The sequence below is a fragment of the Furipterus horrens genome, unplaced genomic scaffold, assembly GCF_987537825.1.
Source record: "Furipterus horrens unplaced genomic scaffold, mFurHor1.1.pri manual_scaffold_5, whole genome shotgun sequence".
NCBI lineage: Eukaryota > Metazoa > Chordata > Mammalia > Chiroptera > Furipteridae > Furipterus > Furipterus horrens.
This window is the reverse complement of record NW_028327175.1, coordinates 54285585-54308341: the sequence shown is the minus strand read 5'-3', so window position 1 is coordinate 54308341 and position 22757 is coordinate 54285585. Positions and strand designations below refer to the sequence as shown.

Genomic DNA, 22757 nt, shown 5'->3' with positions numbered 1-22757 from the left:
ATGGTTCATTTCCTCAATACTGTCCTTTACACCTGATATAATATGGGCCTGTGGTAATCCTCAATATGCTGATTTTGTGTTGAAACAATGAAAATGAGAGGATTATTGTTTTCACCCATTACTGCCTAAATTTGTGACTTTGAGGAAGCAATTTTATCTATCTGATCCTGTAGAAATCCAGGAAATTTTGAGTTCCTATTTCATGCCAAGATGTATGCTCAAGTGCATATGCTCTAGTAACAGAGGCATTGATTTAAATAAATGAATGAAATATGCTGTGAGAATGCATGAGAGGAACACATACCCTGTTATATTATGTTTCTATTCATTTGCACTTGCTGCTTGAACTCCACTGCCCTTCCATCTACTCATATTTTATAAATCTTATTCATCCTTAAGATCTTTCTCAGACGTTCCCTTTTATGTCAATTTGCATACAGCTCTTTATAAAACTGAGACAGCCACCTAAACTTTGTGATTGATATGGGCTATTGAGAAAAATACATTTGTATAACTATTTTGGGTTAGTTGGAGAAAATATGCTACACACAAATAGGTATGATTAGAATTCTAGTCACACTGATGGAAACATTAAAAAGTTGAGTCTTCAGGGATACTACTTCAGCAGGAGAGCCTCACAGAAAGGCATACATAATTTTCAATAACTACATTATGATGTGAATTAAGTTTCAATTTCATGTTTTGAAATTGATTTCTACATTAAAAGAATCAGTTTTACTTTTATTTTAATTCATCTAATGTTTTCAAAAAATGATAAAATGTATCACAAGGCCTCCATATAAATGATAGAAACTATACATGATATTATAGATTGTTATTTCACTAATACAAAAGGCACAGGTAGCTGCATAAGAATATACATGTTGAATAAATGAATGAAAAAAATGACAGTCATATTGGATTATGTTTAATGAAATGTTAAGAAGCACACATGTATGAGATATTTCAAAGTCTGTAACTTTAGTAATTAAATATGTAAAGGTAAAGGTAAGTTATAAGTGCTAACATTTTTACAAACAAATGCAATTATTTATATAGCATAAAATAACAAATAAAATTTTAACTAAGTAAGAGTGACATCAGCTTTTTAATTAAAAGTAAAAACTTGAGCATTGGTTGGGTAGCTTAGTTGGTAGAGGCATCATCCCATATACCAGAAGGTTGCAGGTTCAATTACCAGTCAGGGGTACATACCTAGAATTCTGGTTCAATCCCAAATTGGGATGCCTCCAGGAAGCGCAACTGATCCATGTTTCTCTCTCACACTGATGTTTCTCTCTCTCTCTCTCTCTCTCTCTCTCTCTCTCTCTCTCTCTCTCTCTCTCTCTCTCTTCCTTCCTCTGCCTAAAATCAATAGACATATCCTCAAGTGAGGATTTTAAAAAACTTTATATAACAGGCAGTGTTTTATGGACTACTGGTGTTAATGCACTGAGAGTCTGAACTTTTCTCTACCAAAGTTAGAGAGTAACAACGTTGTGATTATAAAAGGTAATATGTTTAAATGTTTAGAGAGTGGACTGATTCAATTTATTTATTCTTAGAATGTGCTATGTAAAACAATTATGACTTAACTTGGACATAAATTCAAGAGATATATCAGCAAAGTAAGTCCAAATAAAGACAGTGGTAAATGAAATAAACAGATCAAAAAGCAAATAAATTGATATTGACAAATTATGAATGAAAGAATTTAAAAGTTACAGAAAAGCACATATTGAGATTAAGTAAAGGGAGAATTAACAACCAAAGCTGAAAATCCTAAAAACATATCTTGAATTTATGTTGAAAATTCATCAGCAAGCAAATATAAATATTTTAAAAAATTCATCTGACTTTAAATTTAGGCACACTTTCATACTGTAGTCTTCTAAAACTGGATTGGAACTAGAGAGCCATCTTTTTTACTTTGGAATTCCCAGTATCCTTTATTTAAATTGTATTTTATTGATTATGTTATTACAGTTGTCCCAATTTTCCCCTTTTGCTCACCTCCACCCAGCACCCCCACTCCCTCAGGAAATCCCCCTACCATTGTTCATGTCCATGAGACATTCATACACTGCACTTTACATCCCCATGGCTATTCTGTAACTACTTATTTGTACTTCTTAATTCCCTCACCTCTTCACCCATTCCCCCACACCCCTTCCCATCTCACAACCATCAAAACACTAAACAAACCAAAAGCTCTACATATAGATGCATATAAATGAGCAGCCAACAAAAGAGAAGATTTGCAATAGAATGAGAAGGCAAAAGGCCAGCCTGTAAAGGCTCAAACATATGTTTAAAAAGAAAAAGAGAAAATAACTCCTTGCTGGCTTTAAACGACTACAGGCAGTAAGAAAGTGAGAGCCCACCAATACAAGGAGAAAACTTACCAAATATGCATATATGAAAAATGCAACCTAGGAAACCTTCCTGCAGCAAGCATATAAATCCAATGAATAAAAAGTAGTTTACTCTTTTCATAATGAAGCCCTGAGCTAGTATTAATAGTTTCATTTGACAAGAAAAATGTTCATGTTTAAGATTTAATTTTTCATTTTACCTATCAGATCTTTGTTTGTGAGCATGCATTTGTCAAAATCATTCACTACCTCCCTCTAGGGAATTAGTTAATATTTTTGCCTAGTGGTTGCAGTTCTCTCATAGCCACTGTCTGTGAATAATGGTACTTGTTCAATCACTTATCGGAGCTACAAGTATACTAGATTATCACCTTCCCGACTCTTTAGATTGCCTTAGGAATAAAACTAAAGAACTCTAGAGCCCTCTTTTCATATATAACAAATTCACACACTATAACCAGTTCAGTTGAGAATCAGAGAAAACCATTCAATGGGAATACAATTTGTAAATGAATCCATCAAATTATGTTATATATAATTGAGAATGATTGCTAAGAATATGTTAATACATTTCCTATAGATCCCTCTGATTTCTTTCTTGTGCTGCTAAATGAACTGACTGTATTTAGGTGAGTGATTAAGGTAGGAAATAAAAAAAAAAATTTAAAAACCTGAGAAAGACTTTTGTAATAATTATTTTGCATGTTTAACAGAAAGAAAGCTCTACTGAATACAAAATTAAAAGTGGATTTTATGTTCACATCTTTGTGGTTTAGCAGATAGTAGAAATGTGGAGCTTGACTCATTGAAATGAGTTCTTGTCACTTATTAGCACTAAAACCTCAAATTTTCCTCCCCCAGAAATAAAATAACTGTGGAGTAGATGGAATGGTAAAGTAAAACAAAAAAGAAAAAGACACTGCTGAAGAGGTCAGAAGATTCCAATCCAAAATGTGCCACTACTTGGTTTGCTGGCATTTCACTAAAGTTTTTAGACCTCTCTTTAATCCCTTAAATAAGTTTACAAGATGTAGCTAACACAGTGTCTGAAGTCTTATTTATCTCTAAAATTGTATGGGTATATTCTATATTAAGTCAAAAGGTTATGCGATATTGAAAATCAAATATATTTTGGGTACATACTGAAATAATTAAAATAAGATAAAATGCAACAAATAATTATTGCCACTCTGATGACTTTCATGTTCTGAGGGTCTTTCTCTTTGCGTGTGTGTGTGTGTTTGTCCATGTGTGCATGTTTATAGTTGTTCCTGCTGTTATTTTCATTTTTTAAATTATTTTCAATGTTTGAAAATATCAGTCATTTGTTATGATAGCCAAAATTTTTACTACATATATTTACCACCATTTTTATATAAAAATTAATATTTTCATTAAATCATCTTGCATTTTACTTAAAGTTACCAATAACATCCATAATGTGTATTTTATATGATAGTTTTATTTTTTATAATCCATAGTAAACTAAATACGGAAGATAGTCTTTCATGCAATATCTTGATATTTGTGAAAATAGACTAGAATGTAATTGGAAAATGGTGAATGTAGAGAGATTGAATTCTGAGGAGTAAAAGTGATACTAAAATATTTTACAATGTTCCAATAGCACTTTCAAAACCAGAAATATGACATTCTGAGGAAAAACAGATACACATCAAAAACAAAAGGCAAAGTCACAAAAGCAATAGAAAATAGGTCAGTTCATTCCTGCTTTTTGTCAAGCTCTTGGCCTTATTTTGACCATAAAGGATACTCGCACACACTGGGATGAATACTAACTACTATAATGTTATAATCAAGTGAAATGATTGTACAGAATTATAAGGAGATAGTGTGTAGAAAACTCGTTAGAGACATGGGACTACTACTGTTGGAAACCACTATATGTAAGAATTGTGGTAGAAACCTTGATTAAATAAAAATAGAAATGAAAAAAGGCAAAGCTTGTAGTTTGCATTGGTAGGAAACTAAAACACAAAATGTGTGGTTGAGAACTTTCTGGGCACTGTGGCAATGTTGTATCTCTCACTATTCAAATTGATGTTATGGGTCTATATAACACTTAAGGACTATTTATTATGTGCTAGTTAAGTGGTTTTCTAAGTGCTTTATGAAAAATAACTCATTTAATTCTTACCACAACCTTAGTACTTAGCAGGAAACTGTACTGCAGAGAGGTTAAGTGACTAGCCCAAGAAAGCACAAAACTAGGTGTAAACCCAGGAGTCAGATTTGTGTTGCTCTGCCTGTCCCACAGTGGGCCTGATTCCTAAAGAAAAATTTATCCTTTTTAGCTGACTGATTCAGGAGACCAGGCTTCAAGTCCTCAGCACAAGGCATTTGCCTAAAGGTAGGATGTGGATGAGAAAAGTGCACTGTACATACACATTTAGGATCAATACATAACGCAGAAAATCCCCAAGTCCTCTTGGAAAGACATCCTCTTGCTTCTAATAAAAAGCACTTTTCAGAGACTCTCTCTTCTTCTGGATATCATAGTGTGTGGTTTCAAATTATATCACTGCTTTAGTATTTTGGGTACCTATATGAGAAACCTTTCTGATACCTAACCAGCTACTATAGACCAGCAAAGCCAAGAGAACTGCAGAGAAAGAAGGATAGAGCCACTAGCCACTCTGTAGCCACCCCATGAAGTGTTATCATGGCCACAGGCTTGGATGATTTTGAGCTTTTAACAACATGCACTTACATAATATGAATTATAAGCAGTTTTATATTTTTTTCCTTTATGTTAAAGGACAAAACTAAATTTAAAAAAATTAAATTAAGAAGAAGAAAAGCTCCAGGAAGATCATCTGAAAAGAATAGTTATATCAAATGTGAATCATTTCCCATCTGAGGTATGTAATGCCTTTGGCTGCTGTGAATCATGTCACGCTGCCCGAAGAGTTTCTGTGTTGACTCTGGAAATGCTTCCAGATTTTATCATGCCAATAAAGTTGCTAAAATTGATTTTTATTCCCCATGGTATTGGAGTGTAGCTGATTTGGTAATTAAGTAATTACTTTAAAAAGCGTAAGACATAATTTTATTAAAGTGAAAAACCTGAAAGGGGAGTGAAATGAACATAAAATAGATTCTTTTTCCAGAGGTAAGCGAAATCCCAGTAGCTTACAAGCTTACAACATATCATAACTAGTGGCTTCGTGGGGAAAATCAAAGGCACATAAATCATTCATGAGGGATCCTTGAACATCAGCATTAGTTTTCCTTCTATAATAAACTGAGTCTTTTTTAATTTTAAATGACATTGTAATTCCACATTAAAGTTCATATTAATAATGTAATATTTTAAAATACAGTCAATTTTGTCTTATTTCCCTTATTTTAGAAAGACCTAGAAAAGGTGGATTTTAAGTGTCTAGATAAAATTTGAAGAATAAATTAGATATAGCAGGTCTCTATCATGAGTTTGCAGTTTAACTCTTGAACTGATTAACCCTGTGCCCTGAATCTAGTAGGAGTACAAAAAGTTATTTTTGAGTGAATCAAGGGATGGATGAATGACTAAAACTATTTTTCAGGATTGAGCTATATATGCGATCCAGACCATTGCTTATGTTTACATAATATTTTTATTTCTCTCTATTCTATGTATATCACTTCATTTCTCTGTCAGGTTCTAAGACAGAGAATGAGAAATTAGATTGTGTGGAGTTAAATATAGATGACATTATTTCCTAGTTGTGGAATCTGGAGGGATTTTTTAAATTCTTACTTTTTATTAACTTTTTAAAATTACCAAAATGGTGATAATAGTAATGTTCATGTCATATGGTTATTGTGAAGTTTATATGAGATAATATCTATAAAGTGCTTAGAACAGTGCTTGGTATATCATTAGTGTTTAATAGTTAGCTTTTACAGTTGTTGACATGAGAATTATTAATTTTGAAAATTAAATAAAACAAATAATTTTAAACTCACAGAGGACATATTGATCAAAATAAAAAAAATAAATCAGAATTGAATTGTGTTAATGTTATCATAGAGATGTTATAAGCTGACAACAACCACATAAGGTAAGCAAACAATATCAGCATATTTACTGACAGATACCTAAATATCCTCAGTTTCATGAGTTTAAGAGCCATGATAAACCTCGAGAGCATCTAATGTGTCTATAATAAGAACAGACTGAGTTCCTAGAGATCACATTTTTAGTATTCCCTACATTACATATACATTAAACATTCATGGCCCATCATGATGTTCACTAATCTCCATTTCTTTTAATTTAACCTTGGTAGTTATCTTTTCTGCTTCTACGTCATTCCTAATTAGATTTTTAAATGTTGTGAGATTTTTAATTAAGTTTGTTTATTATTACAAAAAAAACCAGTGCCTATAATTCTAGAAAACATTAGAAAATAAATACAATGAAGAATATATAAATACTCTCATAACCTCCCTATCTAGAGATAGTTCGTGTTGATCTCTTTGCATATATCTTTCTAGATCTTTCTTTCCTCTCTAACTCTAGAGGAAGATTGTAGAGTATGTTTTGTTTTTTAACTTAACAATATTTTAACAAGATCTAGCAGCATTCATGTATGGACCCCATGCTTGTAAATTCCAATGATCTACTGTAAAGACATTCCAAGATAGGAGGAGAAAAGGGGAAAGAAGGGCAGGCAGATCCCCTGGAAACACTTTAGTGTATATTTATAGGTCCGTTAGGTTTCTTAATCCTAGGTCTGGGAAATTTCCAGTAACAATTACACTCACTTTGCAGCCCACACTCAGAATAGAAATAAAGCTTTAGGAAACTCTCAATTCATATATATTCTGGATCAGTTACAAAGTTAAGCATATCATCCTTTACTCTTTTTTCCCAGGTGATAAGAATTCAGAGTTTTAATTGTTGGAACCAATGTTGTAAACTGCTCCTGTTAAGGAGGAATAAAAATCATATATACATATTGCTTACAATAATGTAAATTAATTTGTAACAGTCCTGGACCAGTGTCACCAACCATAAAGAAGAATAGTATACTATTAGTGGTATTCTAAATTAGGATAATATTTTTGGAAAATCATTAGGCAGTATTGATATAATTTTCTGAAGACATGCCCACTTCTAAGGTTATAGTTCCAGTACAAGTAAAAGTTCACAAATATGTTTAAACAGGAATGATCAATTCCTAGTAGTTTATAACAGGAAAAAAATTGAAAACTCCTAAATGTCCAGTGTTATAGAATTACATATAAATTATGGTATATTTAGATATTTGCGTTCTACCTATTTACTGAGCAGAATGAAGTGTCTTTGTGCTGACAATCATTGAAATATTGTAAAGCAAAGCAAACAAGTAATAGAACAATGTGAAGTTTCTGTCAATTTGTGCATAAAAGAAATATAAAACAGTACTTACAAATTTTCAGAAAGCATACAATAAAAGAGCTAACAGTGGGTATGTGTAGGGTTTGAGAATAAAAAGCAGAGAATAAGGGTATTTAAAGTCCATGTAATAACTTTTTTTATTTTTTTAAGAATATGCCTTTGTTTCTGTTAGAGTTAAATATTTGACTAAAATGTAGAGCTAAACAGAGAAACCTTTTGTGGCATGTAATTCAAATTATTAATAGGATAGGATTATAGTAATGCTTTCTGCTTTATTCCTGTATTATCTGAACTTCTTACAGTGAACATACACTGTTTTGTTGATAATTTCTAGCTAAATTATTACTGAGTTGTGCTTCCTCAAGCTTCCAAATGCTATATTTCTGTTGCGGCTGTTTTGTTATTTTCACAAGATTTTTTGTCATCATCACATTTTTCAAATAAGAGAGCATATAAATAAGTTAATTCAATTATATATTTGAATTCTTCCCCCAGATATATATTGACCCTACTGTGGACCAGATCTTTTTCTAAGATTTTCTGTCTTTGACCCAAACTATTATTTATATGTTGTGGTGACATTGAGAGTAATAGAAGAATTTCTTTTATAATATTTATACCCTGGAGATCTATTTAATTAACATTTCTATAATAAGGAATAAATATATCATCACGAAACTGTATATCAACATAATATATCTTTACAGTGTGGTCTGTTCCAAGATCTGATTTGATATCAACTGCCAGTTATTGTTTTTTAGTGGCAGGAAGCATTGCCTACACTAGGAGGAGAAAGTTTATACTATGGGACATAGCCATGTTAATTGCAGAGGCAAAGTGGGACTCAGAATTGTTCTCCTTTAAGTAAAGAGAGATCTGATATGCAAATGATGGAGAATAAATTCAAGAGGGCAAAATTATCAAAATGATAATAAGGTGGGCAATATACAACAATGTTAAATAATTGACCACTAGTCAGAGAATAAAAATAACTTGAAGAAGATAAAGAACTTGAAGAAGTGAAGAGACAAAGTGAATGAATATGGCAGCAAAGGAAATCATCCCAATATACGTAGTTTCTTATTTCTGAAGTTATGCTGCTTACGTGTGAATCTGACTTTATCATTGACATTCTATACTTTTGAGTAAACTCTGCAACTTTAGTAAATTTTAATTTTTTTTCATATTAAAATAAAGGATATTTTTTTTTTAGTTTTAGTCAAGTTTCTTGTAGGACTATTATGAAGATTAAGAAAATGTCTATAAATCACTTAGTGTAACAGTCGGCATATATTTATGGCACAAAAATATTAACTTATATTACTACAAAGTAATGAAATATTCTAACTGATTGACTAAGCGGTGGAAGAGAAGAATCCAAGCAGTAAATATAATTTGGAATTTTGAGCAAGCAGGCAATTTGTATCAGAAAAGGTTTCAGGAAAAGATTGCATAATTTTAGGCCTCAGGGGAGTTATGTCACCAGACAGTTGTGTCAGAACAGAGCTTTTCAGGGCTTGGGGCAGGGAGTTTCCAAAGGGTGTGTAGATTGAAGCCCTATATCTCACAGTATTCTAAATTGCACTCATGCTATTCTTATTTGAGATTCACTGACTAAATTGCACAGATAGTAATTCAACCAATGAGGAAAGAGAAAGACATAAGATCATAGCCTCAGTAATAGAGAGCATTGGGCTAGAGCTGCATAAAACACACCCATTTCAAATAAGGGCTGCTTTAAGGACTGGGAAGGAGCTGGTGAGTATCAAGTGAACACAAAAATGAGTACAGGAGGGTATAGAGAGTCAATATTAGGTAGAGCCTCATAGTGTATGATCTAATGCAGAAGAGAGGCAATGTGTGTTTTAATGTGTTCAAGTTCCTAAAGAGTTGTCCTTTCCAGTGCTTAATGGCTTCCTTTTAGCCAGTCTCATTTCTACTTGGCAGGCCACAGGGATAACAGAGTCCTACTTCCTATGTATTTCCCTGGGCTTTTTAGTATCAAAGCACTAATATTCTAAGTGGACTCCATTACGGTCTCTGGAATTCCTGAAGAAAGGGAATTTTGCTTTCCTCCTTCCTTACAATCAGCTTATTACCTATAAAGATGCAAATTGGAATGTTTGCAGCAGTAACCTGATACCTGTTGAAAACCAACAAAACAGCAAGAACACATAATTTCTGACTTCTACTGAATTAATTGCTCAAATGTCTTTGCTTGTCAGGAATTCCCTTGCATTAAGAAAACACATTGGCCATGTAGCCATTAAATTTATAAATAACACATTCTATGTTTTTAAAAGAATTAGAGAGCTAATTTTTGTCATGTTTGTCAGTGATCATGTCTTGAGAGACTGACCTGTTAAAGTGATTCATGTTTCTGCTTTCACATATAATTTGATTTTTAAGACTGTTTTTGCTATAGATAAAAAGATATAAATTCTGAAATTTTAGAGCTTGTTGAAATTAGAGCACTTAACAGCTACTTTATAAAGTTGCTTTCATGTGAAAATAATGCTAAAAAGTTGAACATGAAATTATTCACTTTTTACAACAAAATTTAATCAAGATCTAAATCCTATTTTTGAAATAGGACTCCCATTCCACGAATTAAGTGTCTATTTGTTATTTCTAACAGAAAGAAGACTAGGTTTTTTTTAAGTGTACACTTAGGTGACATTTAGTACATTATGATGCCCTGTAACCACCACCTCTATCTAGTTCTAAAATATTTTCACACCCCCAATGAAGACCTCATGCACATTAAGCAGTCACTCCCTATTTCCTTCTCCCCCTCCCACTTCCCCCTCCCCACCCCAGCCCCTGATAGCCACTAGTCTGCTTTCTGTCTTTCTGTGTTTACCTATACTGGACATCTCATATTACTAGACTCATACAATATGTGATCTATGTGTCTGACTTCTTTCACTTAGCATATTTCCAAGGGTTATTCACTTGGACTATTTATTTATATTTCATTTCTTTTTATGACTGATTATGATATCACTTTGTATGTATATACCACATTTTGCCTATCTGTTGATGAATATTTGAGTTGTTTCTACCTTTTGACTATTGCAAATAATGCTATTATAAACATTTGTGTATAAGCACTTGTCTGAATACTTGTTTTTAGTTATTTTGGATATACTAGGACTTGCATTACTGCAACATATGCTAATTCTATGGTTAACATTTTTTCTTGAATTTACTGGGTTGACATTGGTTAATAAAATTATACAAGTTTTAAGTGTACATGAAAAGACAACTCAGTGAATGGGAGAACATATTTGACAATGACACATCTGATAAAGAGTTAATATTCAAAATTTATAAAGAACTTATACAACTCAACAACAAGAAACAAGCAATTTAATTAAAAAATGGACAAAAGACCTGAATAGACACTTCTGAAAAGAGGACATACAGACATCCAAAAGACATATGTAAAGATGCTCAAGGTCACTAATCATCAAAGATATGCAAATTAAAACCACAATGAGATATCATCCCAAACCTGTCAGAATGGCTATTTTTAATAAATCAAATAGATTGGTGGTAGCCACTATGAAAAACGATATGGAGTTTTCTCAAAAAATTAAAAATAGTACTGCCTTTTGATTCAGTAATCCCACTTCTGGTAATATATACAAAGAAACCCAAAACACTAATTCAAAAGAATATATGCGCCCCAATGTTTATTGTTGCATTTTTCGCAATAGCCAAGATTTGAAAGCAGCCCAAGTGCCTACCAGTAGATGAGTGGATAAAACGGCTGTGGTACATTTACACAATGGAATTGTACTTGACTACACAAAGGACTAGTTTCAACTTTTGTGATTTTTTTTCCTCTACCCACCAAGTGGATAAATATATATAGTCAGATTCAATGGCAAAGTTTATAAATACATTATGCAGTGCAATGATTAATTACTTCAAACATACTGGCAATAAGTAATTGAGGCTGCACTTAAATCAGTAAAATATATTTCTTTAGTTTTTACATGTTGAAGTGTGAAACTATCATTCCGCTGCTGTCTTAGATTATGACATTTTTCAACATGATTTTAAATAAAACACAAAATTAGACTTTGCAAAATGTTTTGTAATTTCAACATGACATATTCTTTCTGCCTGAAAAATTGATAAAATAAATTATGTTGGGAGTAACAAACTTTTCTTTCCTTTGGTTACTTTGTTTATTAAGTAATTACATTATCTGACTTGTTTCTGACTAATTTTCTTTGACAGTTATTTTTATATTGTGGCTCTGCTGCTTTACATTTAGAAAAGGCAGAATTCACAATGTGTTATCTAAATCCAAAAGCAATATAAACCTTATACATTTGAACATGGCACTGAATTTTATTTTCTTTGTATCTCCTGATTGCATAAATTTACGTGAGTTTGTGTTCTTGACAAGGATTGATGGACTAAGTGTTACTATTATGATCTACTGCATTATTTACATACAGTAGCCAGATTCTATCTTGTGATCTGTCCTTTCCCATCTACTAAAAAACTGCATGATTCTCTGAAAGAAGGATTTACTGGGCTTATAGTTTTTTGATAATTATAAAGATATATAACCTTAGAGCATAAAATTTGTTGGGGGAAAGCCCAAAAAGCCTAAATTCAGGATCAATTCTGAAGAACTGAAATGTAGCCTTATTCAAATTCATAAGAGCTTTCATAGGAGAAACTTACATAAATGGGCAAAGCAGCCACTTGCTCCCAGTTGTGGTCCACCAAGAAGTAATCCTCCCTCTCCCAATATAGGGTCTCTTTTTTATGGGGGTTAATAGTAAAACCACATTATGGGTAGTCTTGCAGACCACGAGAAAGAACACCGATGCATTTCTAAGTTAACAGATAACATCAGGTAGTTATCCACACTCCATACATTTATTAACTTTCTTCTTGGGGGCATGACATTTATCTCTGTGTAGCATTCCAGCTTTCTGGGTGGTCAGTCAAGCCAAGCCTGAGGCTGCAGAGAGATAAACCATCAGAAAGATTAAACAGAGGGTCCAACATTTCCCAGACACCTTTACTACTGGAGCCATATTGCATCTCTGACTTCCCCTGCAAATTCAATAAGCTATCTTATGCGTCTTTCAAGATATCAGGTTTTCAAGGGTCTCTCCTTTGCTGTGTTGCCCCTCATTAAATCTATCTGGTAAAACAACAAGCCTGAATCCTGCCTTCTACTTTCTGCCTGAGCCCCTTCTGTTGACCGCTAAGCAAATACATAGTTGGGTACATGTTGCCACTATTTATTCTTGTCTCCAAACTCAGCTGGGCCTATATGTTTTCCCTGCATCTTTTTTTCTATCCTCTCCCAGGCAGTGACCTTCCATTTACCACAGGTGCATGTTACCTTTCATTCTCTCAGGCCTCTAACGACATAATATTTGCAGCAGCCTACTATACAGAGAAAAGACCAGGTGGGAACTCCTTGAAATTGTGTAACAACATCTACAAACAAAAAGGCATCCCAGCCCTAACTTCCTGTTGTGATGGTTTTCCTCCTCACACTCAAGGTGACCTTTCCACATTGACTTTGAAGCCCATCTGTCCTATTTTTCACACTTCTTTTACCCTCTGAGTATTCCCTCTGTAGTGTGCCTTTAACCCCTTATTTTAGTAGTTGCTTTTTATCAGTATCAAAACACTATCAGCTTTCTATCATTTTAAATGCACTGCCAACCCATCTGCTATGTAATTTTTATTCAGATAACATTTTATTTGGATAACAATGCCTATGTGCCAGGCACATATTTTTGGAACAGAGGAGAAAGCATGTTGAAATGATTCCAGAGTTTAGAGAGTTTAAAATGTAGGAAAACATGTCTGCTTCTAAATCACCTTTCCAAACACTCTTCTCAAAAAAATTTTTGTCATTCCTTGAAAAAAAAAAAAGAAGCAATACCAGCTCTGTGATAAATTTTCTATCTCCAATCTGAATCTTTCTATCCAAGTTCAAATACATAAAACCAACTTCTCACTATCTCCACATTGATATCTATAGGCACTTCAGTCCAAATATTTTCAAAATGAAATTCATCACTGCCTTCCACCATCCCTCAAATTGTTTCTTAAACCATGTTTTCTTTCAAAATGAAAGGCAGAGCTTTTTGATTTGTGGGTTTTATCCTTAGTTCTCTTATTTCCTTCTAAACATCACATTAGACCCATACATTTGTCTCTGTATACACTTTGGAGTTCACTTTCTTTATTTCCATTGTTAGTATTATTATTCAAGCCAGCATTCCCGTGTTTCAGAATAACCTTTGCCACTTTCTAACTGGTCAGTTACACTTAGATTTTGCCTCCTTATAATCCATTCTTCAAACTGCAGCCAAGGTGAATTATGCAATTGTCCAAATCATATTGTTTGTTGTAGGTAGAAATTATTCTTCCATGGGATCACAAGAAAAGCATTTCAAGTACTCACACATGGGAGATTGTGGTGTGGAATTGTTTATTTGTGTGGAGATAGAAGCCACCCCTGGGGTGTCCAATGCCCCACTTCTTTCTTTCCTATCAGAACAACCATGTTTTCAGGAAGGCCAAGACAAAAGCCAGTGTCTAAAGTGTCTGCTTCATATTAAAGTACAAACTTCTTGAGCCCACAGGCAGCTGCTAAGCAGTCTCAGTCCCCATTCTGGTTTGTTTCCAGCTGCTTCAATGGTGGAGTCCATGTGGCTGCTGTAGAGTTTAGTCCTTTTGGAGCCTGTGCTATCTGCTGCAGGCATAGAAGCTGCTAGACCCACATGGTTGCATGCTCCATGGTTGATAGTGCATGAACAAATGGGAAAGTGCAGCATCAGGTGGGCAAGAGAAGCTTCTTTGTTCTCCTGGGAACATGTTAGCTGAGTGTGGAATGGACTAGGTGCTTTTTCAAAAGAACCAATCAATTTCCCAGGCTTTTGTGGGCTTTAGGTGTGCCCACATCCCCCAGTTAGATCAACAGGCCTCTATGGTCCAACACCTCCTCTGGCACCCCCCAACAATCTGGTACTGAAGCAGGGAAGGGTGAGGTGTTAGTCCCTTTGTCAGAGCAATGCTATAGTTCCCTGGAGTGTGAAGCTGTAGATTTCTGACTAGTAAGTAGGCTTATGGTCGCCATTTTATTAAGCTCAATGTCTAGTTACCTTTTGTGAGGACAATAGAGTCTGTCAGGCTCCTTCACCCCAGATGCTCAGGTATGGGCTGCTTAGAGATAATAATTAGATTCACATGCACAGCACACTCACAGTTACATAAGCATTGATGTCATATTTTGGCTAGTAGCCAACTTTGTCTATGCATAGTATATAAAAGAGGCAAACCCCATGGGAGTACTCAGCAGAAGGTAGGCAGTGGCAGCAGGGATGCTGGGAGTGATGGTGGCAGTGGCAGCAGCTTGGTGAGCCAGTGCTGCAGTCCAAGCAGCCATGGAACACGTGGTTGGCAACCAGCTGGTAGTCTAGCGCATGGCCACAGTGCTGGGTACGTGTAAATTCTGTGATGTCTGCAGTAAAGGAAATGTCAGAGATCCCAACCTTGCCTCACATATTCTTCTGATTGCTGGCCAGAAAGAATCTGCATTCGTTTCCATGACACCTTTGCTCCCCTTTTCTAGCTAAATACAGACAATAGCAATGTCACTGTCTTCCTTAACAGCCTCAGATGGCTGTCCTGTATGCTATGGACTCCCTGTGACTCCCTGTGAATGTCTTAATGGCACTGAATATCCTGGCACTGCTTACTCTTCAGTCTTGCTTTTGCCACTTCTATTTACTTTCTCCTCTCTAGCCGATGTAACTGTTATCCTGCTTCTTCCACACATGCTCTGGCTCTGCTCCATGCATCTGCCCATGCTTTCCCCTCCATCTTGGATCTCTTGTCCCACCTCATTGCCTGGCTGGTTCCACTAATCCTATGGTTTTTAATTGGAATTCACATGCTTTGAGGTGGCTTTCTAATTCACAGTTCTGAATTTGGTGCCTCACTCTTTTGCTCGCTTGTTACTAGGCATTTCTTGTCTGGTAGACTTGGTATGTAGCAATGACTACCTCTCAATTTGCTTGTGTCTTTGATAGACTCTAGAGAAAATAGGTAATTGTCTCTCATGGGCTCCATAGTTGTGTGGCGATTATCACCTTTAATGGCCCATAGATGGACTTCAATAAATATTACCTGAATGACTTGATCGATATTCTTCATATATAGAAATAATATTATCAAAATGTACTTGGTTACATTTTCTTGTAATTTATAAAATTTCAACAAATTATTTTATAGGAATTCAATATCTCTTCTTAGTAAAAAGTGGTATCCATTCTATTCTCCCTAATATATTGAGTGCCTTCATTTCCAAGTTTCCAATTCTAGCTTCCTTCAAATTATATTTTCAACATTTATAGTGTACTAACAAAGCTGGTCAAATAAGTATCTCTCCTCATTTGCTTTCCTCTCAACTGAAGGCAGAAAAATAAAACTTCCTTCATTTTATTCTTTCATTCTTCCTTCCTTCCTCCTTCCTTTTTTTTCTTCTTCACTTTTCTTGTTCATTATCCTCCTTTCATAAATTGAAACCTTCAAATAAGCTTTAAGAAAAACTGCTGGGCTGGGTTCACCCCCCAGTGATTTTGATTTAATTGGATTGGGCATCAGAAACTTGAAAAGTTCCCCTGTGGTTCTAATATACAGCAAAGTTTGAGAATCACGGGGTTAGATTATCTCCAATGTCCCTTTCAATTCTATAAACTCTAGATGTTGTTATTTTAAGGGACTCTCCAGAGTGTTTTAAAATACAAAATATGCCAAAAGATTTTCTTTTAAAATGTAGAGCAGTTAACTAGCCTTGATTGAGGCTGTGTGTTAAAGGATGTATTAAATAAAATTCAAATAGTTAACACTCAAAAATTGTTGCTGATCTTCTTCTAATTCTCTTTAGCTCAGCATTCCTAGAGCATTTAAAAGTTATCTTTAAGAACGTTATTTAAAAAGATAAATGTGGCTGACACGCTGGGCGCCGCTCTCCGCCGCTGCTCCGTAGCAGCAGCTGCAGCCACCCGGGCCAGCCCTCGAGGTCTTCTGCACCCCGTACCAGCCTCAGGTCCCGCCGCCGCTATGCAATCAGTTCGCTGCTACTCACATGGGTCACATGAGACAGATGAGGAATTTGATGCTAGCTGGGTGACATACTTCAGCAAGCCAGATATTGATGCCTGGGAATTGCGTAAAGGGATGAACACGCTTGTTGGTTATGACCTGGTTCCAGAACCCAAAATCATTGATGCTGCTTTGCGAGCGTGCAGACGGTTAAATGATTTTGCTAGTGCTGTTCGCATCCTAGAGGTTGTTAAGGACAAAGCAGGACCTCATAAGGAAATCTACCCTTATGTCATTCAGGAACTTAGACCAACTTTAAATGAACTGGGAATCTCCACTCCAGAGGAGCTGGGCCTTGACAAAGTATAAACGCTATGGATGGGCTTTCCAAGGATTTACTGATAATGCTACTTGATTATAAACAATCACCTGGAAATACTGATGATAACATATTACTTTATTTGAACAAGTTTTCCTTTATTGAATACCAAACCATGTAGTGGTAACTTGGACTTTAATAAAAAGCAAATGAGCTTGAACTGAAATTTAAAAAAAATAAAAAGATAAATGTTTTCAGAAATAGTGAAATAAGCCATTAACAGCTGAGGGATATCCTGCTTTAAATTAGCATTAGTGAGGCTCTAAGTGAGTCTACGTTTCTTTGTTCATTCATTAGATTTGTGTCTTCCAAAGTGAATATGGTAATTTAGGGCCCCTTGAAAACCAAGGTACAGAACTGGATGATCTTTTATTACAAGCATGTTTAATAATATTCCAATAAAACGGTAGATCCGATCCATCCTGTCAATACAGATAAACTTATTAACATTTTCTTTTCTTTTCTTCTCTACTCCAAATTGAAGGATTGTCTGAAAGATCAACTAGAATTTGTTTATAAAGTACATATAAAGCTAAAAATCAAAGCAAAACTTTTAAACTTTTAAAAAATATATAGACCATACTCATAACTTTTAATTTCTGAAAGAAGACTTTAAAATCAAAATTTATTCATCAAACTGATTAGAATGCATAACAAGTGATGTTTTAGTGTTCAACACAAATGGTCTCTCAAGAGGTACCAAAGTAAATTAAGAGGTCTATTGTTGATTGAAAAAATGACACTTATTTTGTTCTGCACAATTGCACTGGCAATAAGTCATAAGGCCGCTAATACATTCTGTGAGTTTTACCAGGTTGGTTATGCCAATTACCATGAAATTTATCTTATTTTAAGTAGGGTTATTGCTCACTTGTGTACTAGAATTGGCTCATTTTGCCAAATATTCTGTCTACAGTTGGTTCAAATTCTAACTTGTGCAATTGAAAACAAAGCTTTTCTTTTTCTTTCAGTTTTAAATTAAATGATAGGGGTATTACAGCTGCCAAGTTCAATGGGAGAGCAATAAGCTGAAGATGAGGTTGTAATACACAGACCTGCATTGTCATGGTTATAAAACATGAATTTAAATGGCCTCTGTGTTTTACTTTTCCACATATAAATATGTGTTGTAATAGCTTTCATATTTAGTTTGGAGAAGATATTGAAGAATTAAATAACATCTTGTGTTAGTGAAATAACATGCTTGAATAATACGTTAATACTTTTTTTGTTTTTAATTTTATATCTGTATACAAGTTTTTGCAGAAATGAAGCAAGAGTAAGGATAAGAGTGCAGAAATATTTTAGGTGGCTTCTAACATTGTTGAAGGGACAGAAAATGAAGAGGCATATTTCTCCAAATAAATTATTAACATATGTGAATTACTGTGTAAATACATGAATAGGTTAGCAGTACTACCTAAATATATTCATATGTAAAAATACATCAATAAATATGTAAATATTAGCATGTAAATATAACATTTCTTGTAGATGTTTGACACATATTGAGAATAAGCTTAGCAGAAATTCCCTTGATTACCAGGAGGACAGAGCATCAAATGTGAGCTTTAAATTATAAATTGGTTCCCACTAAAATTGTGTTGCCAACAGAAAAACATTTAGTGACTTCGGGCCAAGATGGAGACCTAGACAGACACGTTGTGTCTCCCTCTGTAACTAAGAAGGAATACAACTACCTCAAAACTAGAGACAACCAGAAGTTCCAGAAAATCGAGCTTCATGGAAGTCCAACAGACAAAGATATAAAGAAGAAATACTTATCCAGACAGGTAGGAGGGACGGAGCTGAGGTGGAGAGGATGTGGTGTGGTCGTGGCAGCAGCAGTGGCAGCAGCAGGCTGGTGGATAGTGCAGCCACACATCTTAAGAAGTCAGGAGGGACATCTGGGGAGCGCTCCCAGCATCAGATCAGACTGCGCAGCTCATTGTCCCAGTGCCAGGGAAAATAAAGCCTCATCGCTTTTGATTGTGCAAACCCATGGGGGTTGGGGCAAAGGAAGAAACTGTCCATCTCTCAGCAGAGATCACTTGTTTAAAGGGCTGTCATGGTGCTAGAACATTCACAGACCCATCTACCCTGGGAATGACAGGCAGGGCAACAGCTAGAGAGGCGCCAATCCCACACGGATGTGGGAGAACTGCCTGGAAAAGGGGCATTGTTCCCTCTCAGACCCCTCCCCCACAAACAGTGCCACAATGTGGTGAAACACGTCACCCTCTACTGATGAATACCTAAGGCTCCACCCCTTACAACGTAACAGGAGCTACAGCCCTACCTAAGACACAGAGGCAAACAAACACAGGAGCCTGTCAAGATGAGGAGACAGAGAAGTATGGCTCAAAAGAGGGAACGGATCAAGTTTCCAGTGGGAAAACTAAGCAATGAGGAGATAGCCAACCTAACAAATGAGGAAATAGCCAACCTAACAAATGCAGAGTTCAAAACACTTGTGATAAAGATGCTCACAAGCTTGACAGATATGCTTAAGTATGACAACTGCATAAGGGAAGAAGTGAAGGCTATGCTAAAAGAAACAAAGGAAAATCCACACAAAACCAATGGTGAAGGGAAGGAAACTGGCATTCAAATCAATGATTTGGAACATAATGGAGAAATAAAACAGTCAGCCAGTACAGAATGAGGAAACAAGAATTGAAAAAAATGAGGAGAGGCTTAGGAACCTCTGGGATGACTTTAAGCACACCAACATCCAAATCATAGGGGTGCCAGAAGGAGAAGAGGAAGAGCAAGTAATTGAAAACTTATGTGAAAAAATAATGAAGAAAAACTTCCCAAATTTGATGAAGGAAATAGACATACAAATCTAGGAAGCACACAGAGTCCCAAACAAGCTAGACCCCAAAAAGACAATACCAAGACATATCATAATTAAAATGCCAAAGGTTAAAGATAAAGAGATAATCTTAAAAGCAAAAGAAAAGCAGAAATTTACCTACAAAGGGGTGCCTACAAGACTGTCAGCTGATTTCTCAATAGGAACTTTGCAGGCAAGAAGGGACTGGCAAGAAGTATTCAAGATGATGAAAAGCAGGGACTTACAGCCAGGACTACTCTATCCAGCAAAGCTATCATTTAGAATGGAAAGGCAGATAAAGTGCTTCCCAAACAAAGTAAAGCTAAAGGAGTTCATCATCACCAAGCTATTGTTATATGAGATGTCAAAGGGACTTATTTAAGAAAAAGAAGATCAAAATTATGAACATTAAAATGAAAGCAAACTCACAACTATGAACAAATGAATCTAAAAAATAAAAACAAAATCCAACTAAACAGACCAGAATAGGAGCAGAATCATAGGTATGGGGATCATTTGGAGGGTTATCAGCTGGGAGGGGAAAAAGGGAGAAATTGGAAAATTGGGCAAGGACTAAAAAGCATAATTGGTTGGTACAAAATAGACAGGGGGGAGTTAAAAATAATATAGGAAAGGGTGAAACCAAAGAACTTATATGCATGACCCATGGACATGAGCTAAGGGGGATGGGATTGCTGGAGGGAAGGGGAATACTGGGCAGAGGGGAGCAAAGGAAAGAAAAAATTGGGGCTACAGTAACAACAAATCAATAAAATATACTTAAAAAAAAGGAAAACATTTAGTGACATTTTCTTACTGTGTTACAGATATACTAATACCCTTTCCATTTCTTGAAATCATTCTCTTGCCAATCACTAGGGTCACACACTGATGTTCCTTCTGCCTCGAAGGCTCTTACCTAGGTTTTAACATGAGTGCCTTCTATTCATCTTTCCAGTTTCACTTCAAGTGACTCCTCCTCAGAAAAGCCTTTCTTGACTGTCTTAAGTAACCAGTTTTATTTACTGCTTTTACTCAGCATCCTGTTCTCCTCCTCCTCCAACACCAAAAAAAGCTTTAATTATGGTGGGAGATACCTAGCTTATTGATTTGTAAGTTTTTCATTACATATTCCCTTCACTATATTATAAATCCTAAGAGTGCAGGAATCTTCTATGTCTTTGGGTTGTATCCCTGGGGTCTAATGTGCTTCCTGGAGTATCAATGCATGATGAATGGATCAGTGATTCTCTGATCTGTGAATCAGACATAGGCACTAACAGATAAAGAAAAACTGAACACGTAGACCATTGAGTGTTTAAATACCAATAGGGGAAATTAGCTGTTCTGTTCACCTAATTCCCAGAGTGGCGCCAACAGAAAATTTTCTCCTTCACCTGGTGTTAGAAGCTGCATAGTTATCTATTGAGTCCACAGACAAAAAAAAAAAAAAAAAAAAAAAAAAATCCAAACTAAAGCATCAAGATACCAATTTTAAGTTTTTAGTTTAATTTTCTTTTTCTTTTCTTTTTTTTTTTTTGCTTGTCTTTTGTCTTTTGCAGTGCTACAGGATATTTTATAGAGGCCCACACACTTTGCTATTTAGGCTAAAAGATCATGGATTACAAATTTTTAATGAAGTGATGTAAGACCCTGAATCACCTTGAATGGGAGATGACTGGCAACAAGTAGTGTGTCAGTGAGAAAAATGAAGTGGACACTGAACACGGACAGGATGGTCCCCATCCAAGCAGAACTGGAGAGCGGTGGGTGGCAGGGAGAAGAGCAGGCAAACAGGAAGTTAAATTTAGCCTTCGATGATTTCTTGCCCCTGGGAAAAATAATTGCTTCATTCTACTGCCAAAAGGTGAATCGGCACCAGCTTAATTTGCCTGAGTCTGCCATAAACTACAGATGGAAACATAAAACATAGTTAGATTTAAATTAAACACATCTGTCCTAATCTAAAACAGGTGAGGCCGGCCAGCCAAGAAGCATCAAGTTATATTACTGCACACAGATTATAATATGCGGAGGTATATTTTGGGAGCCTGCTGACAGTGGAATAAAGAATCATGAAACCATGCATTGTTTTATTTTCCTTTATTGAGCTTACCTTGTTGTACTGGTTGTCATCTTAGTTTAAAAAGACTCTGCCAAACATCCACTGGGAAACAAACAAACAAACAGGACAAATACACTGATTTGAAGTCCAGGAGTGTGTTGCATTTTAATCAGGATTGAGGATTGTTACCTGATGCTTTCTTAGATTAATTGAAATGACAGGAAATCAGAAGTCCCTACAATGCATTTCAATTGTACTTGAAATTCCAGCCAAAGAGGTTTTATTTTTACTTAAGGTATCAGCCTTCATTTGTGCCATAATGGGTGTGCAGATAAAGTAATTGATGTGTCACTTATCCAAGCCAGGACAATTTTGAGAGTGAATGGGGCTCTGGCACCCATGGAGGTGCAGGGCCCCAGTCTCCCTTTGAAAAAGAACAAGGAATGCAGTTAGCACCCAGTGTCCTTCTGTAGCGCTTTCAGGACCCCACTTGAGCTTGAGAACATCGCTGTACCTGGGCCACCTCCAGCCAATGAGTGAACATGGTGAGGGCACTAGTGCCTGGTCATTTCTGTCTTTGGGGAATTTCTCTAAAGAATATTTGCTCCAGA

At 35.5% G+C, this 22757-nt stretch overlaps 1 protein-coding gene and 1 pseudogene across 2 annotated transcripts in view; both read left to right on the top strand.

Annotated features, from left to right (window-relative positions):
- LOC150008644 (cytochrome c oxidase subunit 5A, mitochondrial pseudogene) overlaps positions 1-17408 on the top strand; it is a 114860-nt pseudogene extending 97452 nt beyond the window's left edge.
- The window catches only part of EDIL3 (EGF like and discoidin domains 3), a 405479-nt gene that overhangs the window by 107977 nt on the left and 274745 nt on the right, over positions 1-22757 (top strand). The gene's annotated exons all lie outside the window — the stretch shown is intronic.